The sequence below is a fragment of the Carettochelys insculpta genome, chromosome 26 (assembly GCF_033958435.1).
Source record: "Carettochelys insculpta isolate YL-2023 chromosome 26, ASM3395843v1, whole genome shotgun sequence".
Lineage (NCBI taxonomy): Eukaryota > Metazoa > Chordata > Testudines > Carettochelyidae > Carettochelys > Carettochelys insculpta.
In genome coordinates this window covers 15,779,871-15,795,460 of record NC_134162.1, presented here as the reverse complement: position 1 = coordinate 15,795,460, position 15,590 = coordinate 15,779,871, and the positions used below count along the sequence as shown (strand labels likewise).

Genomic DNA, 15,590 nt, shown 5'->3' with positions numbered 1-15,590 from the left:
TATTTCTGAGATTTTGCCATTTATCCTCTGCAAAATGGAGCTCCTATTGCAGGTGGTTAGTTTTTCCCAAGACAGGAAGCAACACAGATGCTACAGAACTGGGATTTTCCCTTTCACTACTTTACACATATATGCAAATCTTTGTATAAAGTCTGTATCTGACACTGTTCAAGTTTCTTGACATTCTCTTCCATTTTTGTCTTAATTTAGAAGATACTTAGGGAGAAAGAGGTAAATCCAACTCCAGAATAGAAACAGGTAAACTTCCAATAAGTTCATAGAGCAGAACCAACATACACCAGGAAGGAACTTTTCCCTAGATCTTTATTGCTGTTATAATCCATTAATTATTAATATACAGAGGGAAACGACTGACTACATGAATAAAAAAGGGCATGAAATGGGATATGACTAACTGTTCTTTCCTCTATCGCTTGGGTTATTAGTTCAAAAATTATGTGTAAAACTTATGAGCAGAGGTTAAGAGGTTATTATTGTTTTTATGGTACAGTTTGGACTCAACTTTGTTAGGAGCCCTTCTTTTATATAGTAAGCAAATAGTATCTAGAAAGCTGCTTTTCCCATTACAAATATTGTCTCTAACAACAGACCTGCAACACCTGAAATGATTCAGAACGATACTGAGACCAGTTCTAACTCTCGGCCTAGATGTAGAATGAGTTTGTTAGTACAACGTTAATTTCGATGGGCTCAGAATATCATTTCTGTCTGTTAAGTTGAAGAGTTCCCTTCTATTTTTTTATTAGTTGGTTCCTTACCATCATTTACCAAACCCCCTGTTCTAATCTTTCTCCAGGATCAGCCTGTTTCTCTACAGCATGCTCCAGAAGCAGGATTTACATTTGTTAACAAGTTAGTGGTAAGTGGTTTTACATCATTAATGGGATGTGAGCAATCTTTATAAAATCTGACAAATCTGTTCGTTTTCTTCACAAGGATAGAGGTGGTTCAAATAGCCTCCTGGTTTCCTCCTGATAACTAATCCAAAGCTCCTTTCTCCTAAGAGCCAGCTTGTTCCATTCCCACCATACTGTGTTTTCCCAATCATTGCACCATTCCTATCCTGACATCCATTAAAGCAGTAATGAAGCACCTGGAGAAACGTAAGAAATTCGCAGTTAGTGGAACAGACTAAGATCAGAGAACAGAACTAGAGAAGATATATTTATGTGTAGAATCAAACTTCTGTACTAAGTATCAAAAATCTGTTCTGTTAGGCCAGATGCCCACTCTGATAGTCACTACTGATCCCTCTTGCAAACTAGTCATACAACTTTAAAATACAACAACATATCTTGATACAAATTTACATGAAATCTTTACCAGTCCGGAACATTCTGCAGGAAAAAAGATTTGAAAATTATGTTTAAATTATTCAGTAACAGCACGTATACAGTAAAAACACAGGAGCAAAATCAAAATATTCTTCGTAAGATGTTTTCTAGCAAAGAAATAAACTCTGTTTTGGAACAGTGTTGGTGCATTAGTTTTACTTCAGTACCCATAGTACTGTCGGTCTAAAATGAGGAGATTTTAGGATCTGGAAAGAACTTGGTAAACTAGAGAAACAGGAATTTGAAAGATATGAAGAATTCTAAGTCAGACTATAAGTACTTATGGCAAGGACCTCTAAGTCTGTACAGTACATCATACAGCCAGCACCTGAGCCCAGCTGCAATCTTTGGGTGCTACCATTATATAAATAGTAGTTTGAGTAGGTGCCTTTCCTAACCTGATTTAAAACATGGTCCAAAGATTGGGTAGAGTCCAAATGCTTCCCCTTTTGGAGACTGGCTTTACATGGTCTTCTCTTGCAGCCTTGGCTGCTTGTAGGGTCACAGAATCACAGACTCACAGAACACTAGAAGTAGAAGGGACCTCAAGAGATCATCAAATCCAGCCACCTGGCCTCGCAGCAGGACCACGCAGAACCAGATCTAAGTAGAACAAGGAGGACCAGGTCCTTCTTCCTCGGCCCACACTCTAGGTCCTCTCAGTCCATCTGGCGAGTCTGGCCTCCTTTATATCTGAAAGAAGTTACAAGTTAGTTTTGGAGAATCAGCAGAATGCACTTAATCTTTTCCCAGCAAAGTCAGCCTCTGCTAGCAGGGTGGGATATTTCAGGCCAACATTGACAGTAAAAGTTCAGATATAAACATCACAGCATGTAATATAATCATAAAATAAGCGATAAAACTTTTTGAGGAAATATTTCCACAGCAGTAATTACAGCTCATTTTGAAATAAGCTGCTTTCACGGTCAGTTTACATTAATATTCATTTTAGTTCATGAAACTAAATCAACACAGATGGAATTAGCTTCACCTTAAGGCAGGACCATCTAGATAATGCTATCATAGCTTAAGACTTGTTGTGAAATTTGCTTAAGAGAAAAACAGAGCTTTGTTTTGTAGGAAGACTTATTTTCTTCTGTCTGTTTTCAACAAGTCATCAAAAAGGAACAGAAACTCAAGGATGAGGGCACCAATTCATTTTTCAGAATTACCACTCTGAGGCTGTGTCTACACGTGTCCCAGACTTCGAAATGGCCATGCAAATGGCCATTTCGAAGTTTACTAATGAAGCGCTGACATGCATATTCAGCGCTTCATTAGCATGCGGGCGGCAGCGGCGCTTCGAAATTGACGAGTCTTGCCGCCGCGCGGCGCGTCCAGACGGGGCTCCTTTTCGAAAGGACGCCGCCTTCTTCGAAGTCCCCTTATTCCCATGAGCTCATGGGAATAAGGGGACTTCGAAGTAGGCAGCATCCTTTCGAAAAGGAGCCCCATCTGGACACGCCGCGTGGCGGCAAGGCTCGTCAATTTCGAAGCGCCACTGCCGCCCGCATGCTAATGAAGCGCTGAATATGCATGTCAGCGCTTCATTAGTAAACTTCGAAATGGCCATTTGCATGGCCATTTCGAAGTTTGGGGCATGTGTAGACACAGCCTGAAAGTGCAGGTTCTTGCCTTTTAATGATGCTTCTGTAAATTAACCCAAGGAGCCTGGTGGTTGTTCCAGTCAAAGAGATTAGTTAAACTGTATCTTAACAGCAATCTAATCACATGTCGCTCCATCACCTAACCTCAGCAACTGTGCAGATACTGAAGGGCAGCAACCAAATGAGTCATTTTCTCATCTCTTGCTCCACTTTACAAGCAAATTGCACCCAGTGAGCCTTTTTAAAAGGGACCAATTCATGGTACGAGTTAACTGTAAAAGAACAGTGGAGACACAGTAGCTCCAGCTTTGCTAGGTCAAAGTTGCCCCTTTCAAAGCAATAGTGACCAGGAAAGTCGGTACCCATCATAAAGCAACAGTGTATTGGATTATGCTGAACTTCACTGTAAGCTCGAGGAAAGTGCATCTCCTACGATGTCAACCTCTGAAAGAAGTAAACATTGTACCTCCCTGGTCTGGCCTGGTCAGGACCAGAAGAAAAATTTGCCAGACCAGGGGATGTCCCCTACATAGGCGCCTAAGCCACCACTCCCCTGCCCCCACTGAGTGCTGCTTGCCCAGCTCCTGCTGGGCCAGCCTGACTCTGACCTTGCCCATGCTGCCTCAGGGAGCTCTGGCCCATGCTGCCTCCCATGAGGCTGCCAGGGGACACCAGCTCTGCACAGCTGCCCTCTGGGCCAGCCTATGCTGTTCCTTGCCCTCCATATATTCCAGCTGTCCTCACATATCTTAGAAAAGCCATGCTCAGGCAAGCGTGCTTAAATTATTCATGTTTACTGGCTGCAGTCAGACCACTGAATAATCAGGGAAGGAAAGCTTTGCATATTTTCAGGGAATCTCACTATGCAGCCCTAACAGCTGAGAGCTCAACTGCACTGAGCAAAAACCCCAATCAAAAAAAAAAGGGAAGAAGGATTCTTTCAAAAATGGGGTTTACTTTTGAAAGAACAGTGTCAACAACGCTTTTCTTCTTTCGAAAGAAGCTCTTTCAAAAGACTATGCCAATGAGATGCCAGATATGTAAATCTGCACCTCATTTGAATTTTCGATTTCCCACATTTGCATGCCTCTTTCGAAAGAGGAATGCAAGTGTAGACACAGCCTAGATATTTAAGCATTGTTACTAATTCTGTTTTAGGACTCCTTTGGAATACTTGGGATGTAATATGTAGCTCAGATGTTCTATTGTACTTCTTTTGCAGTCATTAATGAATAATGACAATATAATAAGAAACTTCAAAGCTCAATTCTCTGTCTCTGATCTCACAATTAAGATGTCAAAATTAATTTCTGTTTCAGAAAGATGAGACTTTTCTTGATTGACTGTAAACTTAACTTTTTAGATATCAATCCTCAGCTCTTCTGTATTAACCTGTGTCGCTTAATCCTCACCATAATGAACAAAGCACTGGAGTGGAAACAAGGACCTGTTTACTCTTTTGATTTATATACATGCCAATTTGAGTATCACACCTTTACAAAAATCCTTCTTATTAAAAAAAAACAGCAAACATCATCAAGGACACCAAGAACCTCCACTTCCCTAAAAACAAAATGATTTTATTGCAGACTAAAAGAGACTGTGTGGGCTTATTTTTTATAGTAATTTCCATGGTTATATTAATTCTGAGCCTCTCTCAGAAGTTCAAATACCTATTCAGCACAGTAAATAGGCACTGAAAAGCTAAGCTAAAAAACAAACAGAAGACAGACAGAAGTGGGTTCTGCTTCCATCCTGCTGGGTTTAGCTGTCTGCATTTGGATCCTGATGTTTCACACAATCATAGGACTGGAAGTGACCTCAGAAAAAGCTGGAGTGCTACAGCAGTGATCCATCTGAGAGAGGTCTACAGCTCTGGGAACAGGAGGCAACATCCAGAAATATGCAGCATAGTTTGGGGTTTGTAGAACCAAAGTAGGAATGGTGTCATAGAATCAGAGTCCTAGGGCTGGGAGGGACCTCAGGAGGTCATTGAGTCCAGCCCCCTGCTTCAAGTAGGATCAACCCCCACTAAGTCATCCCAGCCAGGACCTTGTCCAGCCAGGACTTAAACCTTGAGGGATGGAGAATCCACCACCTCTCTAGGCAACGCATTCCAGTGCTTCACCACCCTCCTGGTGAAGTAGTTCTTCCTAATATCCAACTTACACCTCTTCCTCTTTAACTTCAGATCATTGCTCCTTGTTCTATTATCTGACACCACTGAACAGTTTCTCACCATCCTCTTTAGAACTCCCCTTCAGGAAGTTGAAGGCTGCTATTAAATCACCTCTAAGTCTTCTCTTCTGTAAACTAAACAAGCCCAAATCCCTCAGCCTCTCCTCATAGGTCTTGTGCTCCAGCCCCTTAATCATTTTTGTTGCCCTCCGCTGAACCTGCTCCAGCACATCCACATCCTTGTTATACTGGGGGGGCCCCAAAACTAACAAAATATTCCAGATGTGGCCTCACCAGTGCTGAATAGAGGGGAACAACCACTTCTCTAGATCGGCTTGAAATGCTCCTCCTAATGCACCCCAATATGCCATTAGCCTTCTTGGCTACAAGGGCACACTGTTTACTCATATCTAGTGCCCTTCATCCACCATAACCCCTAGGTTGCTTTCTGTCATACTGCTGTTTAGACAGTCAGTCCCCAGCCTGTAACAATGCTTGGGATTCTTCTGTCCCAAGTGCAGGACTCGACACTTCTTATTCATAGGATCATACAACAGTAGACCTGGAAGAGACCTAAAAAAAGCCATCGAGTCCAGCCCCCTGCTCTAAGCAGGACCAAACCCACCAGATCAGCCCCGCCAGGGCTCTGTCGAGGCAAGACAAAACACTTCCAGGAATGGATACTCCACTACTTCCCTGGGTAGACCATTCCAATGCTTCACCACCTAATGTTCAAGCTGGACCTTTCCAACCACAACTTGAGACCATTGTTCCGTGTTCTGCCATCCGTGACCACTGTAAACAGCCTCTCTCCAGCCTCTTTGCAGCCTCCCTTCAGTAAGTTGAAGGCTGTTATCAAGTTCCCCCTCAGTCTTCTCTTCTGCAGACTAAACAGTCCCAATTCCCTCAACCTTTCTTCCTAAATCATATGCTCCAGCCCCCTAATTATTTGGGTCACCCTCTGCTGGACCCTTTCCAGTGTATCCACATCCTTCCTATAAATGGGGGCCCAGAACTAGACAGTACTCCAGATGTGGCCTCACCCAAGCTGGATAAAGAGGAATAATCACTCCTCTGGATCTACCGGCAACGCTCCTCTTGATGCAACCTAATATGCCATTAGTTTTCTTAGCTACAGCGTCACACTGACTCATGTCCAGTTTCTCGTCCACTACAACTCTGAGGTCCTTTTCTGTAAAACTACTACGGAGCCAGTCAGACCCCAGCCTGTAACAATGCTTGGGATTCTTCTGGCCCACATGCAGGACGCTACACTTGCCCTTATTGAGCCTCATCAGATTTCTTGTAGCCCAGTCTTCCAATTTGTGTAAGTCAGTCTGGACCCTGTCCCTACCCTCCAGTGTATCTACCTCTCTCCCTATCTTAGTGTCATCCACAAACTTGCTGAGGGTGCAACCCAACCCCTCATCCAGGTCACTGATAAATATGTTGAACAGAACAGGACCCAGAACCGAACCTTGGGGCACTCCACTAGAAACCCACTGCCATCCCGACATCAAACCATTGATCACTACCCTCTGGGCCCGACCTTCTAGCCAGCTTTCTATCCATCTTACCATCCATTTATCCAATCCACATTCCTTTAACTTGCCAACAAGAATATTGTGAGAGACCATATCAAAAGCTTTGCTGAAGTCAAGATAATCACATCCACCTATTTTACCCTATCCAGAGAGCCAGTTATCTCATTGTGGAAACTAATCAGATTGGTCAGGCATGTTGAATCACATGGGATTTCTTTTGGACCAATCCTCCAATTTATCCAGGTGACTCTGAATCCTATCTACCTCTCCCCCGACCTTTGTGTCATCCATAAACTTGCTGAAGGTGCAATCCAGTCCCTCATCCAGGTCATTAATAAAGATGTTGAACAACACTGGCTCCAGAACTGAGCCTTGCGGCACTCCGTTTGAAACCAACCGCCATCCAGATATTGAGCCATTGACCACTACCCATTGGGCCCAACTGTCAAGCCAGCTTTCTATCCATCTTATAGTCCAAGGACCCAATCCATATATCCTTAATTTACAGGTAAGAATGTTGTGGGAGACTGTATCAAAAGCTTTGCTCAAGTCAAGGTACATCACATGCACTGACTTCCCCATGTCCAGAGTCTGTTACCTTGTCACAGAAACTAATCAGATTAGTCAGGCAGGACTTGCCCCTGGTGAATCCATGTTGGCTACTTTTGATCACCTTCCCCTCTTCCAAGTGCTCCAAAATGGATTCCTTGAGGATCCCCTCCATTATTTTCCCAGGGATTGAGGAAGGCTGACAGGTCTATAGTTCCCTGGATTGTCCTCCTTTCCTTTTTTACAGATGGGCACTACATTTGCCTTCTTCCAGTCATCCGGTATCTCCCCTGATCTCCAAGAGTCTTCAAAGGTAATGGCCAAAGGCTCGGCAATGACATCTGCCAATTCCCTCAGTTTTCTTGAGTGCATTAAATCTAGACCCCATAGATTTGTGTACATCTAGTTTTTCTAGACAGCTCATAATTTGTTCCTTCTCCACAGAGGACTGCCCTCCACCTTCCCATACTGCATTGTATAGCACCATAATGTGGGAGCTGTCTTTGTCCATGAAGACTGAGGCAAAAAAGCATTGAGTACTTCATCTTTTCTGAGATCACCTGTCACTAGGTAACCTCTCTCAGCCAGTAATGGCCCCGCCCCTTCTCTGATAACAATAAGCAGGTTAACATGCCTGTAGAAACCCATCTTGTTACCCTTCACATCCCTTGCCAGCTGCAGTTCCAATTGTGCTTTTGCTTTCCTGATTACTCCCTGGCATTCTCCAGCCATATGTTTATACGCCTCCTTAGTCAGCTGCCCATGTTTCCATTTCTTGTGTGCATCCTTTGAGTTTAAACTGACTAAGGATTTCCCTGTTAAGCCAAGCTGGTTGCCCACCATGTCTGCACTTCTTACTGTGCAGGGGGATGGTTTGTTCCTGTGCCTTCGGTAAGACTTATTTTAAAAACTGCCAGTTCTCTTGAACTCTTTTCCCCTTCACTTTTGTTTCCTAAGGGATCCTGCTCATCCCTTCTCTCAGGGGCTGTGGCCACACTTGGCCATTTCAAAGATTACTAATGAGGTGCTGAACTGAATATTCAGCTCCTCATTAGCATCAGGATGTTTCTGGCTGCGGCTTTCAAACGTGCATGGCTCGGTGTGGCTACATGGGGGTTCTTTTTGAAAGGACCCCGCACATTTCGAAATCCCTTTATTCCCCTCAGCTGAGAGGAATATTCAATTCAGTACCTCATTAGTAATCTTCGAAATGGCCATTTCAAAGTTTTGGCCAACTGTGGCCACAGCCAGGGAGTTAAGTCTGCTCTTTAGAAATCAAGTCTTCATGTTACTGCCCACCCTTCTTCCTTTTGTCTGGATCCTGAAATCTACTATCTCATGGTCACTGCAGCCCAGGTTTCCACCCACTTCTATTTCTCCTACTAGTTCTTCCCTGTTTGTGAGCAGCAGGTCAAGTTGTGCACAGCCCCTGGTTGGTTCCTTCAGCACTTGTACCAGGAAGTTATCCCGAACATTCTCCAAAAACTTCCTGGATTGTCTGTGCGCTGCCTTATTGGTCTCCCAACAAATGCCTGGACGATTAAAGTCTCCCATGAGAATCAGGGCCTGTGATTTGGAAGCTTCTCTCAGCTGTCTGAAGAAATCCTCACCTACCTAATTTCCCTGATCGGGCGCTCTATAGCAGACACCAACTACAACATCACCTCTGTTACTTCTTCCTCTAAGCTTAACCCAAAGATGCTCAACTGGATTTACTCCCTCCTTATACTGGAGCTCTGAGCAATCATACTGCTCCCTCACATTGAGTGCAACTCCTCCCTTCCTCCCATCTGTCCTTCCTGAACAGTTTTTAACCTTCCATGACCATGCTGCAGTTATGCAGATCATCTCACCAAGTTTCCATTATTCCAACCACCTCATACTTCTTTGGGTCTGTAGTTCTTCCTGTTTGTTCTCTTAGCTTGCACACAAATGCCAGAAGCATCTTAGACAAGTGACTGATTGGCCCACTTTCTCCTCTTCACCCAGGAAACCAACTTGATTGTTCCTCTCCTCCTCACCTCAGGGCTTTGTCACCATCCCCCGATGAACATAGTTTAAAGCCCTCCTCACGAGATTTGCAAGCCTGCTTGCTAAGATGCTCTTTCCTCTCTGTTAGGTGGATCCCACCTCTTCCCAGAAATCCCTGGTCATGAAAGAGAATCCCACAGTCAAAGAAACCAAACCCTTCTCTGCTACACCACCTACACAACCACACATCTACCTCTGTGATTCGATGATCCCTGCCTGGACCCCTTCCTTCCACAGGGAGGATGGATGACAACACCACTTGTGGTCCATATTCCTTGATCTTTAGGGTTACATAATCTACCGTGATCTTGTCAAAGTTGATCTTGGCGGTATCATTGGTTCCTACAGGTATTTTTATATTCATAACATATCTACAGAAATATTATTGGCCTGATCCACAGCTGGAATAAATTGCTCCATTGTATTTAACAGTTTGATAACCATAAGCACTCTGAATCCAAGAGAGATTTTAGGAAGTGGTGGTATTTTGCATATACTTTGAGCTGGGAGTATTCTTGTTTCACTTGTAGTGGGTTAATTATATTCCCAATATAACTGAGGGAACACTAGTGTGGCTGACTGTGACTGACTACTATGACTCTATCAACGGAGATGAAAGAGGTATGGGAGGAGAGGCAGCTCAGCATAGCAGATATGGCTCCTGGGCCTAGTCCAGTGCCTTTTGTTTACTTCGAGCTTTGCCAGTGACCTGCACTGACCCCTTAAAGCAAGTAATTTCTCTTCTCTGTCACCTGTTTCTCTCACCCTCTCCTCTTCAAAATGGGGATGAAGATACTGCCTTCTTTTGTAGAGCACTCTGAGGTCTGCAGATGAAAAGACCTATGTAAGCACTGAGTATTGTCATTGTCCCCTATTTTATGTTCAGTAATATTCTTTGGATCATCTACGAAATAGCACAATTTTTACTCTCCCTTTATGGGCATTTGCATCCTACTTAAAACCTCTCATGTAATGGCCTTAACAGCATCCATGAAATCTTTTTGTTGTAAATACCCTAACATCATACTTATACACTTGCACTGAGGCTAATCTCAGTCATGGATGATCCTGAGAGGACACTAGCACTTTCTTACACATTTATTAGGGAAAAGATTTTTGCTACATAATACTGGAACAAAAATCAACTCTCTTTATACACTAAAATCTTGCTTATGAAACAGATTTATTTACAGAAAAATGCATCTGTTCCTTTCACCATTCTGGGTCATTTCTTCATCAATGAATTTTTCCACAGAATTTAGAATTCATCTCAATATTCGTGCCTTCCAGTCTTCAAAGTGCTACATGATTGCTTGTTTTTTCTTCGTATGCCTCACTCAAGCTATCATTCTTGCTGGGGAGAAAAACAGACAAGAGACTATGTAAGCCTAAAGCATAGCCCAATCCTGGTTCAACACCACTCTGAATAGCAATGCCATTTCCATGACTCTGAATAGGAAATACTTCTGTATTTTTTTCCTTAGCAGGGATCTAGCATGTGCTTTCCTGGTAGGGCCACTTAGCCTTTTTTACATTTACCTGCACCATCAATCTACTTCAGTTACTCAAATTGCATAGTTGAAGTTGACTTACCTATTGTGGTGTCTTGCATGTAGTGAGGTCAACAGAGGCTTCTCTCCTGTTAATGCTGTCTGCTCTTCTCATCTTGGCTGAGTACCAGTGTTGATGGGAGTGAGCTCGGAGATTGATTTATACCATCTGAAGTAGATAATAAATCAGCCAGCAGAGCGATCACTGCTGCATCGATCCAACATACAGTGGAGGCAAGGCCTTGTCTCCACTATGTGTTGGGCTTCCAGTGACAGCTGCCATCCAGCTTCCCAGCCTCTCCTCACTAAAACTCCCTGCTGCATCCTTTACAGTACTTCATCTCAGACATCTTGCTTCCCATTCATCTTTACTACCCTCTAGGTCCCAGTTAGATGCTGAACGAGCAATGCCATTTTCATGATTTTAGTAACGTTTCCGCAAGCCTTAGGCATTTGGGCTGAGCTGTGGCCACTAGGGTTACATATTTGCAATGGGGCCAGGTGATTTTTAACCCTGAATTCCCAGAGGCAGAAGGATACATACTTTTTGGTATGGTCTTTAATTATAATTGATGGAAAGATCTTGTGCCATTAAAGATGGAATTTATTATATGAACCTCCAAACACCAAAGTAACCTAATTCTTTCTACCTGCTTTCACAGTCCCATCACATACCTTGTGGTGATGTAATAAGGCATTACCAGTCTAGGCAAGTCTAGTTGTACATAAGCTCAAGCAGGCCAGAAATGAACAGACGGAGTACTTAAAGAACAATTCCCATTTACCAAAAGCACGTTTGGAATCAGCACCTCAAGCTCACCCTGCAAGTGAGAACTGATAAGCTGATTGGATGCATTCTGCATGCTAAGACTTAAGAACTGTCAGTGTTTCACCAGATGGCAGAAATGCTGTAATCCTTTTGTGGAGATAACCCTGGAGAGAAAGTATTGTATGTGGTGCACAGGAACAGAGAGAGACACACCTGTGTTATAAATAAACAACTTGAACAAAGATGGAGAACAAACCAGGCATCCGAATCAAACAGCTGTACCTGGACACATGAGGATCTCATTGAGCATTTCAGTTGGGATGAGGCAGCCTTGCAGTTTGTTACTTTCTCACTCAAAATACATCTACTGGACAGATATCAGTGATCACTGCAAAGGGCAGGAAAGCAACATGACAACTTTGCAAGGCTGTGGAGCAAAGAGATGAGCTGTTGAGCAAGGCTGATCAGCTTGTGTTGCAAAGACAAAATTAACCCCTCCTGGGAGGCTGACAGGCAGGTGATGTGCACTAGGGAGCAATTTTAATTCCCAGCACTGAATACAAGCAGCTAGCCTGAGTAATGAAGATATCCCCTTCCCTGTCCGCAATGTAGCAGAGGAGCTGCTCTTCCAACATCAATGCCTCAGGAGACTGCGAAATCCTAATTTCCCATTGTGTCAAGGTGATAGACCTGTACCAAGTTGCTGCACACACCAATAATGGCCATCTCTTTATGGAACAGAGTCCTTGGCTGGCTCCCAGAATCGACCTGCATTCATGTCACCCTGAACCCAGACATACAATGGGGCTAGAAGGATGGGATTTGGCTCCTAAACTTTTGCCTTCTTATTTAACATGAACATGTTTAACCTATTCAAAATTTTCTATTCTGGAAAAAATAAGCTCCTCAGAGTAATTCCTCCTTTTGTAAGAAATGGGAGCTTGCTAAAATCAGAGCTGTGAAATAAAGGTGATGGGGTGGGGGGCGAGGGGGGACCAAATCAAAACAAAAAAATCTTAAAGCCAAAGTTGGGATACTTACATCCCACTGTGCTGTATGGGGCTCCTCTCAAGCACAAGTTAAATTCTCAGGGACTTCAAACTAGCCATGGAAGAGGGCCAGCACAAGGCCTGTGCACCACTTCGTCCTCAAAATAAAGATGGAGTGATGCCAGGCGTCAGCACAGGGCACTTTACCTGTCCATGCATTAAAATAGCCCCAGTAAGAGAAATAAGGACACTCACAGTTTGAAGATGATCAGAATATTCCTAGAGCAACACATGCTTGTAAAGATTCTTTGTAAACTGTGTCTCAGGCTGCTAAGAAAAGAGGGCTTATTTTTTTTAAAAAAGTGCCCAAATGGGGAGAAGGCTCCCCATGTAGTGCCTCCTCCTGGCACACTGTCACTGCTTTGACCTTCCAGACAAACAAGCAATGAGGTGGCAGTATACCATAAAGGATGTCCTTATATCAAATATTCATGTCATCTTGGTTCTCTGTGCTTTTATTACTAACAGATTTTCAACACAAAACAAAAGAGCAGTCACACTGTATTTTAAAGACTAACAAAATAAGTTATTAGGTGATGACTTTCTGTGGGGTAGACCCACCTCTTAACCTACCACATAATAAATTATTTAACCTAACTTACTAACTTCTGCTCCTTAATTTTTCCATTACCCTAACATACTTCTGATGTTCATTACCAGGGTACTTCAGCCTTCTTCTATATTTGGGCTGATGCCTCCTGAAAGGAAACTCTGTTGTCTCTAGGATGCAGAGGTGGGATTCACCCAATTTAGAGCATAAAGCAGTAATCATCTGTCCTTTCTGGTTCTGGTCAGGCATGAAGTTGATGGAAGCCTCTCCCTTCCAGGAGCTCATTAGCTTCTAGTACAAGTAGAAATTAAACAGTGAAAGATGAACAGTCCAATGATTAGAGTCAAGACTTCTAAATTCTATTCCCAGCTCCACCACTGACTAGGTTGAGGAGTTTGCAAACAAGTAATTTCACCCATCATTTATGTAGATTTGGACTGTTTTCACTGTGAACCACTGAGGCAGGGATCTCTGAAGGTTAAATTACCAAGCATGTTTCTGGCACTATATTAATAGTACTACCACAATAGTAAATCCCTCTTTCTGCCTCCCAGTACATACCATAAGAATAGAAATTATCTCTGCACCTCACAGGGGGGATTGTGATGCTTATGTTTTTAAATATTTTGTGCTGTCCAAGTGCAATACATTTAGTTCAGATGTTAGTGCATAGTTACCATATAGTTATTAATAGCATTGTTTAGTTGTACTGCAGCAGCACCCAGAAGAGACCAGTCCCCACAGTGTTAGCGCTACACAGAGAGGGAGAAACAGCGTCAGCCCTGAGGAGATTTTAGTTTAAATAAACAAACCAAACAGAAGCAGTGAGAGAGGAAGGGACTTGCGCAGGGTCACACCCAAGGTCATTGGTGGAATTGGGAAGAGATTCAAGGGCCCATGAGACCCAAGCCCCCTGTTCACTAGACCAACTGCCTTCCTGTGCATAGAATTAAATTCCACCCCTCACACCAAGACAACAAAACCAGGAGTTCATAATGCTCAGGAAGAGGAAGGAATATCTTCCAACACACTACCCATGGATACTGTTACAGCAGTCTCTGTCCCACCCTATGGCCCTGCTCTGCAGGAAAAAATCCCAGTGGGTCCATGGAGCAATTTCTGCCCTTGCACCTCGATTCTCTTGAGGCAGGAAATGCGTGAACACCCCTCCATGCAGAGCTGGTCTCTGTGATACATAGAGAATATGGACCACTGCCTCCCCATGGATACTCCACATCTTTTGCAAGCTAAAACTACACAGTGTTCTGTGGAAGAGGGACTGACACCATGTCCTGCAGGACCTTGGCGAGTGTTCACCTGCACTGAAGAAGAGAAGGGGGGTCCTGAGATGCTTCAAAACCACTTTGCTGGCATAGGCAGGCCAGGCACAGAAATATGGCAGGGCTGACAGGTGCCAGATCATTCCTGTTCACCTGGCTGCACCTCTGTAGTGTTGGGTGACCTTGGGTAAGCAGGTTTCAATACCCCCATTTTGCAGCTGAGGTGCAGAGAGGTGAAGCACCTTGCCCCAGGCGATCCAGTGAATCAGGGAGCATGCTAGGATGCATGCATCAGTCCTGCACTTAGACCATCAACTCTTCCTATCCTTCACCATCAGCCAGGGCTGCAAATGGGTGCATGTGGCAATGGTGAAGCACCTGCCTAACCTGCCAGCTACAAGATATAGCCTGGCCTTAATTGAAACCCTAGGACCATGGAATGAGCAGCTGCCCCTACCACCCATGCATACCTTGCTTTAATAGCATGGGCCTGAGAGGTAAAATGGTTTTCAGTCAGTCACCTCTAGCTGTGTGAACTGTATCTCAGGTACCTCAGCCTACCAACCCTCCCTGATTTTGCAAAAAGTTTTTAAACTCAGCAGTAATTCCACAGGACAGCCTACAGCTCCAATGAACAAACGCCAGTGACATCAGCCACCTCCACTTTCTCACAGCTCAGTGCCAACTCCTGCAGCAGACACCAGCCTTTTGCAGGGAAGTTGGCTTTGTCACAAGAATACTCTGCCTTGGTCTGAATCCATGCAGCATTTCAGTTCACTACACAAGAGCGCACACTCCATACACATCCCTGCCCCATCACCTTATCTCGCAACCCATTTTCCCTTCCTTTTGCTTTAAAAAGGCACTTGCAACATTTTCCCCTCCTCCAGGGGAAATATGTTGTGAAGAGGATAGCTGCACCATTCTAGTTATGTCAAATGGTGATGGGGCATAAGCAATACACGCCATTCCACAGTTCTCCAGGATAAGGACAATCTGTTTTTCCTTTCAGAACACAGCAAGGATGGTTCTGAGGTCTGCCATCACCTGGCTTTTCTGTTGCATCTGTCAATGGTCCAGAACATGCAACTACAGTACATCTGATCGACAGCCACCTCTGACCAGCAT

At 43.8% G+C, this 15,590-nt stretch overlaps 1 protein-coding gene across 15 annotated transcripts in view; it reads right to left on the bottom strand.

The window, feature by feature from the left end:
• Positions 1 to 307: 307 nt before the first annotated feature.
• LRIG2 (leucine rich repeats and immunoglobulin like domains 2) overlaps positions 308 to 15,590 on the bottom strand; it is a 161,566-nt gene continuing 146,283 nt past the window's right edge. For 8 of the 15 annotated variants that reach the window (XM_074977335.1, XM_074977336.1, XM_074977343.1 and 5 more), the window contains 4 exons: positions 10,858 to 13,473; positions 10,456 to 10,618; positions 1,754 to 2,048; positions 308 to 1,114 (listed from right to left, as the gene is read on the bottom strand). The gene's annotated coding sequence lies outside the window, so the exon portion shown is untranslated. Of the gene's footprint in view, positions 1,115 to 1,753; positions 2,049 to 10,016; positions 10,089 to 10,455; positions 10,619 to 10,857; positions 13,474 to 15,590 lie in introns of all 15 variants that reach the window. The other 7 variants (XM_074977340.1, XM_074977345.1, XM_074977337.1 and 4 more) reach the window with 7 other exon arrangements.